The following is an 11828-nucleotide window of genomic DNA, read 5'->3' on the forward strand; positions in this document are numbered from 1 at the left end:
GCTCAGCGCAGTTCTTGAAGGGACATTACACAGCAAATTTGTTTGTCAATGGAAGAACACAATTGACAACAGAGATGGACTTGGCCCCTGATTTATAAATTTCCTGAAGATTACAGAATAACGTCCAAATTCTTCTCTGGTGGTAATCCATTTTACGAACATTTTGTAGTCTCCACCATAGCTTATGTTGTGCCTCAAAACTGCACATAGATGAGTCACACCATTGTTTGTTTTGATATCCTAATTTCTGTATTGTTGTGATCATACCTCATGTTTCTTAAATTTAAACTGACACTGTGCTTCTCAACCCATTGGAATATACATGGAGTGAAATCCTGGCTCTACTGAAGTCAACAGCAAAACTGCCATTCACTTCATTAGGGCCAACATTTCACCCAGGGAGTTTTGTGCAATCTTCTGTAATCTTTATTGGCTAAAATAACTTAATATAAGTCAGTAAAGTCTCTACTCTCCATCCACTTCATCTTCCACATAGTCAATTAACTAAGAGCTTAAATGATTCCCTGTCCATACACACCGATGAAGTGCTATAAGCAGGAATTAAAAAAACAAAACAAAACGAAAAACCTACACTTTATGTGACTGACCTTTAAACTGGTTTGGTAAATTAATCCCTTCTACTCCACAATGCAACTGGAGAGCTCCAGGAGCCACAATGCTTTCTGGTGCCCCCCCGCCCCGACACACACACACACACACACACACTATCCCTTACTATGAGCTGCATACTAAGGTCCCAGCTCAGCAAGGCATTTAAGCATATGCTTAAATCATTGCCTTTTTATCAAAACACTGAAGCACATGATTAACTTCAGCACCCAGAAAGATAATGGAGCAAATAATTAAGCAATCAATTTGCAAACATCTAGAAGATAATAAGGTGATACAGTAGAACCTCAGAGTTACAAACACCTCTGGAATGGAGGTTGTTCATAACTAAAATGTCCATAACCCTGAACAAAACATTGTGATTGTTCTTTTAAAAGTTTACAACTGCACGTTCACTTAATACAGCGTTGAAACTTTACAGTGCAGAAGAAAAATGCTGCTTTTGACAATCTTAATTTAAATGAAACAAGCACAGAAACAGCTTCCTTACCTTGTCAAATCTTTTTTTAAGTAGTTTATGTTTAACACAGTACTGTACTGTATGTGCTTTTTCCCCCTTGTCTCTGCTGCTGCCTGATTGTGTACTTCTAGTTCCAAATGAGGTGTGTGGTTGACTAGTCAGTTTGTAACTCTGGTGTTTGAAACTCTGAGGTTCTACTGTAAGTAACAATCAGCATGGATTTGCCAAGAACAAATCATGTCAAACCAACCTAATAGCTTTCTTTGACAGAGTAACAAGCCTTGTGGCTGGGGGGAAGCAGTAGATGAGATATATCTTGACTTTAGTAAGGCTTTTGATACTGTCTTGCATGACTGTCTCATAAATAAATTAAGGAAATACAACCTAGATGGAGCTACTATAAAGTGGGCATATAACTGGTGAGAAAACTGTTCCCAGAGAGTAGTTATCAGTGGTTCATAGTCAAGCTGGAAGGGCATATCAAAGAGGGTCAAGCAGGTATCAGTTCTGGGTCCAGTTCTATTCTAACAACTGGACTATTGGATATAAGAGGACACTGCCATCTCCAGCTGGGTTTTGTGCAGAGCCTGATCCAATTGCTGTGCTCTAAGTCAGTCTCCAAGCACAGACACCAGATCAGGCCCCTCAGGGCAAGACAAGGGGGAATGCCAGTTTTGTGAATCCAGCTGGAGCTCAGGCATTATTTAAACATTAAGCTGCTTGGTGGTGTAAGGGCTTTTCACATGCCTACTGACAGAAACTGCCAAAAGGGGTAGTTAGGAGCCTAAGTACCCTTTTTATATTACATCCACAGTTTTCTCAAGAACATGCCTTTCAGTCATAGATATGAAGACTGTCGCCTATATGTTTAAAGATAGGAAAATTACCTTGTTTACTTTTAAGAACATTTGGGATCCATTTATAGCCCAGCTAACAAAGTCACTGAACACTTTGGCAATCTTGCCATTGCTCCACAGACCCCCTTAATTTGCCTTTGTGTTCATTAAGGTATATTGTATATGGTTATTGTGAATATCAATAAAGCTACAAATAACCAAATACATAAAGGTGATAGATATACAAATGGTTCATGAGATGAATGGAATATAATATGAAGGTGCCATCACATCCCTCACAAACCCACTTTTTAAACTTTATGGGTTTGCTGACAGTAGTGATGGGTGAATCTCAAAAAGTTTGCTTCAAATAAGCAGCCAGAAGCTCATATGTTCTTCCAGACATCTTGGATCTGCAAAATCAAGCTCAAATTCTCAGAACAACAAACTTTCTCATTAGATTTTTTTATATTTTGTGCTTTCAGAGAGGTATGCAATGCTGTGTGAGACTAACAGGGGAAGCCACAGTTTTAAAAATAAAAATAAATGTTATCTGAATTGTTTCAAACCTCAGAAAAGCAGATCACCAATCACAAATATTCTAGAATCACAAGCAAGATTTTGAGAACTCATTTAATAAAAATGAAAGGAAAGAGAGCCCCAAAAATGATAACTTCAGGCTAAATAATGCTGTCAATGTTTTTCAGCTGGACGCCCTTTTGAGAGCAGGATTCTGTTAAAAAATTGATGGTATGATATCGTCTTTGATGAAAGAATTAGAGGTATCATAGGTTTAAGAAGCTGGTTTATCCTTGATCAATGGAAAGGCATGTGATCTAGTAAGACCCCAGCTGCATTTTTCATGTTTTATAGAAGTACGACAAGTAAAAGATTTCCTGAGAAAAGCTTACATCACGGTAGTTCTTACCAACTAATTCTTAGTTTTGCAAGGTATAATATATTTTGGGTGTATCGTTAGAAATAAATGCAAACCATTTCATGAAACATGTAACATGTGTATGGTATTGGAAACTTTATTTCCCAAGTGGATGAAAAATCTACTATACATATATATATATATATATATATATATATATATATATATATATTAAAAAATAAGTCATTCATGTCAAATAATGTAATCAAAGAAGTTTATGCATTTTTTCTCCTTGTATAGTATATAGAAACAGATTGAATTTTACAAATGAAGAGCATTATGTGAAATCATCCAAAATCACTTTACGCAAAGACCATCCATCCAGTAGTTGTTTGCAAGCTACTCACTTCAGTTATGTCTTTGACTATTAACTATTTGTAGGTCACTCAAGTCACATGGTGCGTTTTCATCTCTCTCATTTAATGATTGAAGCTTTTGTAAACAGAAAGCGGGAAATCAAAGAGATGTGAATGCGGAGAAGACCGAGATTCTGCAATAAGTTTCACACAGGCTGATTTGCCTATAGCAAGCCTCACTGAAGTCAATGGGGCTCTATCCAGGTGTAGTAATCTGCTTTGCTTGGAGCTCATTGGAAGATTAGGGCCCCAGTGGATCTTACTGACACAGATCTCCATGTGACCCAACATTTACATTAAGCAGACACATTTGCAAACAAAAGAATCGTTCATACAAATGCTTATGGAAAATAAATAAGCTCGTTTGGGCAGGGACTGCCTTTATATTCTGTGTTTGGATAGTTCTTAGCACAATGGGGTCCACCTGGCCCCTTGGTGCTACCACAATACATATAATAATAGCAATTAATAAAGACTAAAAAGAGTTGTGAATCAGGCTGGTTAAAACATTGCCATCAAAATTGTTTTTGATGGTGTGACAATTAGGGAAATCTGGCTATACAGCTTATGAATTCTGTGTGAAATTCAAAATTCTCTGAATGTATCTGTTTCAGAGTATAAACTACATTTTAAGCGTAAGGCTGGTCTTTAAATTCCTTTTTTTTTTTTTTTTTTTGACAGCCATTTTGAACTAGAATTCTATAGAAATGCTGGCAGAGGGCTAGCAATAGAATTGTTAGTCTTTGATGACCAGCCATCCAAATTACAAAGAGGTGGCTGGTGCCCAAGACAAACCAGCTTTCCAAATCTTAAATCAGAGGGAAGGCTGCCTTGGCAATGAAGTCACCTTGGAGGGGCTTCTGGTCACCTCCTGAGGCTGATGAGAGAATTACCTGACAGAGGAGACTGAAAGGTTATTGAAGGAGAGGAGCTGAGCTATTTGGAGCCATTTTTCTCCACGCTCAAAAGGAGGGAGAATCAACCCAACATGCAGAGGGAATCCTGCTTAGTTTCCTGCACACAGGTGGTTCCCCAAGGACTCCCAAGGGAGGAGTGGTCTGGTGAGTGGCATTGCATTTAGAATATTTGCTGTTTTCTAAATAATCTGTACTCCCTTGTGCTTTATTTGCTATAGTAATGGTATGTAAACTCTGGGTAATGTGTGTATATTTTTCATGTTTTACACTTACTACAGGCAATCTGAAAGAGTTAAATGGTAACCCAGAAAACTTTGGGTGCAGTTTCATGAGAAGATGTGTTTAAATTTGGGGGAGTCTGGTAGGTCAGCACTGTGCCCAGGGGCTAGGCAACTGGACAGTGGGTTCCAGCACTTGGAGTGGCTGTCGGGAGTTGTTAGGAATCCCGACAGTGGGGCAGTGTCTAGCCTGGGCTCTGATTGGGCTCCATAAGCTTAAAACACCCAGGGACCCAGCCACTTGGTTCTTTTACAGCAGTCTAGTGAGTGGTCACAAGGGGGCAATTGGGGTTTCAATTAAATGACATTTTTCATAGAAAGTGTTTTCTGCGAAAAAACAACTTTTTACTGAAAACCAGAAATTTGTTTTTTTTTTCTGGAAATGTTTTGATTTGGAGTTTTCTGATGGAATTTTTACTTTTTTTTTTTTTTTAATTTTTCTCAACATTTTCCACAGGGAAAAAAAATAATTGTGCCACTAGCACCACCAAAAGGCCAGATTGGGCACTCTTGCTCATACTGAGTAGCACTCCACTGCACAAATTGACCCTCTGACTTCTGTATGTCTAATTGTGGAGTAAGGTTATATGCAACATAAGCAAGGTATCAGAATGTAGTCCTAAGTGAATTAGTTGTTTTTATCTGACCAAATACTTGTGATTGTTGTTCATAGTATTCATCCACATCGATCTGTGGCCATGTCATTGATCCAGAAAGGTTAGTGTCACAGGGTGACTGGCCTCTTTAAGTGAAGCAGGTCCAGCTCCCCTGATGACTAGGCAGGTGCACCCAGGTTCAGCCTAATGAAGGATGCGGTGACACCTAAGGTAGAGGATGAGAAGAGAAAGGAAGAGGGGCAGTTGGCAGTGAGAATTTCAGAAAAACAGTTTCATAAAGAGGCAGGGAGAGCACCCCAAGGGAAGGCCCTGAAGCGAGCTGCAGCAAGGGAGTTAGCTGCTGTAGTGGCAATGTGGCCCAAGAAGAGAATGGCTTGGAAGCTGCTAGAAACCCTTTGGAAAGAAAGTAGGTCCAGGGATCACTCTGGAGTGGAAGAATCTAATTTTGGTTGGCTGTTTCATTGTGAAGGAACACTCCAAAGAACACTTAAGGGCCTGTGCCCAGAAAAACAATCATAGGACTGGAAGGGACCTCAAGAGGTCATCTAGTCCAGTCCCCTGCACTCATGGCAGGACTAAGTACTACGTAGACCATTCCTGATAGGTGTTTGTCTCACCTGCTCTTAAAAATCTCCAGTGATGGAGATTCCACAACCTCCCTAGGCAATTTATTCCAGTGCTTAACCACCCTGACAGTTAGGAATATTTTCCTAATGTCCAACCTAAACCGCTCTTGCTGCAATTTAAGCCCATTGCTTCTTGTCCTGTCCTCAGAGGTTAAGAAGAACAGTTTTTCTCCCTCTGCCCTGTAACAACCTTTTATGTACTTGAAAACTGTTCTCATGTCCCCTCTGTCTTCTCTTTTCCAGACTAAAAAATTTTTTTTCATTTTTTTCAATCTTCCCTCATAGGTCATGTTTTCTAGACCTTTAATATTTTTTATTGTTCTTGGACTTTCTCCAATTTGCCCACATCTTTACTGAAATGTGGCACCCAGAACTGGACACAATACTCCAGTGGAGGCCTAATCAGTGTGGAGTAGAGCGGAAGAATTGCTTCTCGTGTCTTACTTACAACACTTCTGCTACAGGGAGTCAAGTACCTGAAAAATCTAATGCAGAGAAGTACGGGTTGACTGGGGACTTGAAGTTGAGACATGAAAGTTTGCTTTAAGACTGGTGGACAATAGTAATGAATAAATAAATAGGCAATTTGTACGCTACAAGGTATCAGTACAGTAACTGCTGAGACCTTTGTGGAGAGGGAATAGCTGTGACCTGTTGGGCCATGCTCAGCCAGTAGAGGGAGCTTGCAGAGAGCAGCGTCAGTGACAGTCAAAGCTTGTATAAGATCTGAATAGGGCCTTGAGTGATTATGTGTGCGTCAGCTTTCATAGATCCACAGCATCTCTTACTTTCTCATTAACATACCACACACTATTTTCTTTATTCTATTCACTAACTAATTCAGTCATTATTATAATAGTGCATTTCCTGCAAAAGAAAATCATTAACACACCACTTTTTACTGTATCGGACTGAAGATGTTGAATTAACACTGACAGCTGATTTAGGAGGAAGGAAATTATGGGGAAGCGGCTACTGGAAATTAAATTGATAGGAGCCTCCTACAATCTTTATCAGGAACAGTGGTGAGTAAGACACAAAGGGGAAAAGAGTTGTGGCTTGTGCAAAAAACTGTTTGCTTTTTTCTAGGCGATAAGGAAGTCCAATTTTGGCCAAAAAAGATCATGCATCTAATAGTGTGAGGCAAGGGTTTTTCTTGCAACAGTAAATTAAACGTCCATATATGTTCTGTATTCACAGTGCTTTGGAAAAGCGTTTGATTACTTGTACTACAGTAAGCAACGTTACTGGGATATCTGATAAACTTAGAGTAATTAGGCTGAGTGCAACATGTAAGATGGCAATGTAAGATTGCAAAGTGATTGACTCACATGAAACTAAGCAGGAAGGCTAATTAAAGTCTTCATTGGTCTTTCATCCATTTTGTGAAACAGAAGTTTGGCAAGAAATTTTCAGCTTCTGAGAAATACTTGTACAAGACTGTTTTGTAATTATTCTGGGCCCAATTCTGCCTTTAAATATGAAGTAATGGCTACCATTATTTCAGTGGGAATTAAATAGGTGTATTGGAAGCAAAAATGAAGTCTATTCTGGGCCCGGGAAACAAGCACAGACTAGTGGGACCGCATAATGTTTCAGGTTTGGGATGATTCCTAGTGGCTCCGAAACTTTCGCATGCGTAAGGGCACTTTTATGGAACTTTGTGACTTGCTTTCCCCTGCCCTGAAGCGCAAGAATACCAAGATGAGAGCAGCCCTCACAGTTCACAAGCGAGTGGCAATAGCCCTGTGGAAGCTTGCAATGCCAGACAGCTACCGGTCAGTCGGGAATCAATTTGGAGTGGGCAAATCTACTGTGGGGGTTGCTGTGATGTGATTAGCCAACACAATCATTGAGATGCTGCTATCAAAGGTAGTGACCCTGGGAAATGTGCAGGTCATAGTAGATGGCTTTGCTGCAATGGGATTCCCTAACTGTGGTGGGGTTATAGACGGAACGCATATCCCTATCTTGGGACCAGACCACCAGGGCAGCCAGTACATATACCACAAAGGGTACTTTTCAATGGTGGATCACAAAGGACATTTCACCAACATCAACGTGGGATGACTCGCGTCTCCTGGCACTCTGGTCTGTTTAAACGGCTGCAGGAAGGGATTTACTTCCCAGACCAGAAAATAACTGTTGGGAATGTTGAAATGCCTATAGTTATCTTTGGGGACGCAGCCTACCCCTTAATGCCCTGGCTCATGAAGCCGTACACTTGCACCCTGGATAGTAGTAAGGAGCTGTTCAACTATAGGCTGAGCAAGTGCAGAATGGTGGTAGAGTGTGCATTTGGACATTTAAAGAGTCGCTGGCGCAGTTTACTGACTTGCTCAGACCTCAGTGAAACCAGTATTCCCTTTGTTATTGCTGATTGCTGTGTGCTCCACAGTCTCTGTGAGAGTAAGAGGGAGACATTTATGGCGGGGTGGGTGGTTGAGGCAAATCACTTGGCCGCTGAATACATGCAGCCAGACATCAGGGCTATTAGAAGAGCACAGCAGGAAGTGCTACGCATCAGAGAAGCTTTGAAAATCAGTTTCATGACTGGTCAGGGTACCGTGTGACACTTCTGTTTGTTTCTCCTTGATGAAAACCTGTCCCCTTGATTGACTCTAATTCCCTGTAAGCCACCCGCCCTCTCCCCTTCGATCACAGCTTGCTTGCAAAGGAAATAAAGTCACTGTCATTTAAAAACCATGTATTCTTTATTAATTGATTATAGAAATAGGGAGATAACTCACAAGGTAGCCCGGGTGGGGTGTGGGAGGAGGTTAGGAGGGAAGGAAAAGGCCACTTCAAAACTTGTTAAATGACACCCTTCTGTTGCTTTGGCTGTCCACTGGGATGGAGTGGTTGGTGCCCGGAGCCTCCCCCCCAACCCCGCGTTCTTGGGCATCTGAGTGAGGAGGCTGTGGAACTTGGAGAGGAGGGAGGGTGGTTAAACAGGGGCTGCAGCGGCAGTCTGTGATCCTGCTGTCGTTCCTGCACCTCCACCAGATGCCGGAGCTTGTCCGTTTGATCCCGCAGTAGCCCCAGCGCTGCATCCTGCCTCCTCTGATCTTCCTGCTGCCACCTCTCATCTCGATCGTCCCTCCTGTCCTCACATTCATTGGCCGCTTTCCTGTACTGTGCTACTGTGTTTTTTCACACATTCTGCTGAGCTCTGTCAGTGCCAGATGACTGCATGAGCTCAGAGAACATTTAATCGTGCGTGCGTTTTTTTCGCCACCTTATCTGGGATAGCCTTTGGGACGGAGGAGGGAGGCTTGAAACATTTGCAGCTGTGGGAGGAAAAAAAGGGAGTGATGTATTTAAAAGGATACATTTTACAGAGCAATGGCTATACTCTTTCACAGTGAACAACACTATTCACATTACATAGCACATGTGATTTTGGTACAAGGTCACATTTTGCATCTTATATTGAGTGCCTGGGGCTTTGGTGTTAGAGATCACACACGCAGTGCTGGGCAACAGAATTCAGCTTGCAGGCGGCCATGGTAAGCCATAGTCTTTCGGCTTCTGCAACCTTCATAACAGCAGTGCCCTCCTTTCCCATACCAAGCAAAGCCCATTGAGTTGGCCATTTAGTGTTGCAGTTTTTGTGTTAATGTACAGCAGGTGAAACCAAACTAACCCCCCCCTCCCCCGCATCCAATTCTCTGGGATGATTGCTTTACCCCTCCTCCTACCACATGGCTGGTATCAGGGAAGATCCCTGCTAGCCAAACATGAACAGCTCAGCGCCAATGCCCTCGCCCCCACCGTGTGGCTAACTGTGGGAAGGATTTCTTTTCAGCCACAGGCAAACAGCCCACTAGGAACGGCCACCTCTGAATGTCCCCTTAATTAAATTCCCGTATTTCAACCAGGTTACCATGAACGATATCACTCTCCTGAGGATAACACAGAGAGGTAAAGAATGGATGTTGCTTGAATGCCAGCAAACACCGGGACCATACGCTGCCAGGCTAGGTCATGCAATGATACCAGATTACTTGCTACTAGCATGGCATGGTAAAGTGTCCTACCATGGAGGACAGAATAAGGCTGCTCTCCCCAGAAACCTTCTGCAAAGGCTTTTAGAGTACCTCCAGGAGAGCTTCATGGAGATGTCCCTGGAGGATTTCTGCTCCATCCCCAGACATGTTAACAGACTTTTCCAGTAGCTGTACTGGCCACGAATGCATCCAAAGTCCTCAGGGCAAATTAATCATTAAAAAACACTTGCTTTTAAAACATGTATTATATTTTAAAAGGTACACTCACCAGAGGTCCCTTCTCTGGCTTGGTTGGGTTGGGTGGGTATTTCAGTCAGGGTGATAAAAAGATCCCGGCTGTCGGGGAGAATGGTGTGCTGTGTGCTCTCCTCAAGCTCGTCCTCCTCCTCCTCATCTTCCTCATCCGCAAAATCCTCAGGCATGGCAGAGAGTACCCCATTATTGGAGTCCACGGACAGCGGTGGAGTAGTGGTGACGGCCCGCCCTAGAATTGCATGCAGCTCAGCGTAGAAGCGGCATGTCTGGGGCTCTGTCCCGGAGCATCTGTTTGATTCTTTGGTTTTCTGGTACGCTCATCTGAGCTCCTTAAGTTTCACGTGGCACTGCGTTGCATCCCTGCTGTCCATCATGGCCTCGGAGATTTTTTTGGAATGTAGTTCTGATAGCACAGATTTGTCTCCCCATACAGCGATCAGATCCAGTACCTCTCGTTTGGTCCATGCTGGAGCTCTTTTTTGATTCTGAGACTGCATGGTTACCTGTGCTGATGAGCTCGCCTGGTCAAACAGGAAATGAGATTCAAAACTTCCCGGGGCTTTTCCTTTATACCTGGCCAGTGCATCCAAGTTCAGAGTGCTGTCCAGAGCGGTCACAATGGTGCACTGTGGGATAGCTCCCGGAGGCCAATAACGTCGAATTGCGTCCACACTAACCCTAATTCGAAACAGCGATGTCTATTTCAGCACTAATCCCCTCATTGGGGGGGGCAGGGAAATTGGTAGAGAAATCGATTTTAAGAGTGCTTTATGTTGAAAAAAATGGCTTTGTTGTGTGGACGGGTGCAGGGTTAATTCAATTTAACACTACTAAATTTGACATAAACTCATCGTGTAGACCAGGGCTAAATGTTTTTTTCATTGTTTTATATTTAAGAAAACAATACATACATATAATGTAAACTACGGGCAAGCCTCAAACAAATTAATACTATTCAGAAGTGCTGGCCTGATATACCCTGTCTCCCCACAGTATCTCTACCAATCTCATGTACCTCTCACTTGCCAATCTGTCTTTCCATGAGATACAAGATATACTTCTTTTGTATCATGGGAAATTATTCAGTTTTTTCATTAATCTCATAAATGAGATGCAAATGAAGCAATTCTATCTTGTCAATTTACTAGATTTATAAAAGTGAGATACAAAAGCAATTCCACGTGCTAAAGATCCATCTTTTTCCAAAACAAAGGCAACTGCAGTCCTTTTTTAAAAAAGACTTAGTAGTCCCATACATGATTTTTTTTAAAGTAGTAAATAATTTTTGATCAACCGGTAGCTTATCAATTCATATAACTTCTGGACATTTATAAAACTGTGCCAAATATATTTGAAATGAAGATTTTGTAAAATAATGTGTCAAATAACCACCATGATAGCTGAAGTGCTATTTTATATTTATTCTATTTGCATTCCTTCTTGAACACAAAGTGGAAGATCTTGAGTTCCAATAGGATTGTATAATTTGGTGGATTGCCAGGCACTACCAATTTCTGTGAATTCAAATGGAGTTAATAATTCTGTCAAACTGAAAATAGATTTTCATGTATCCTGTCCTATTATTGCTCTCACACAGAACACATTGGTATTGGGGGCTAACAACCTGAGTCAGTGAGTTACTTAAGCATGTGCCTAACTTCAAGCACGTGAGTAGTCCCATTGACGTCAGGAACATGAACATTGCTCCTTTAAGAGATGGGATGTTCAAATACCCTTCAAGAGTACAAAGCAAGTGACAGAAGTAATTGACTTGCTGATCTGAATAGTTAATAAGAGTGTAACAAAGTTACAAGAGCTGTGGCTGGAGAAAGACATGGATAGTAAAGTGCACAAAGAGACAAGGGCAGACAGCTTCAGAGCATATTTGAGCTCCAGATCCTACAAA

The sequence above is a fragment of the Lepidochelys kempii genome, chromosome 5 (assembly GCF_965140265.1).
Source record: "Lepidochelys kempii isolate rLepKem1 chromosome 5, rLepKem1.hap2, whole genome shotgun sequence".
Lineage (NCBI taxonomy): Eukaryota > Metazoa > Chordata > Testudines > Cheloniidae > Lepidochelys > Lepidochelys kempii.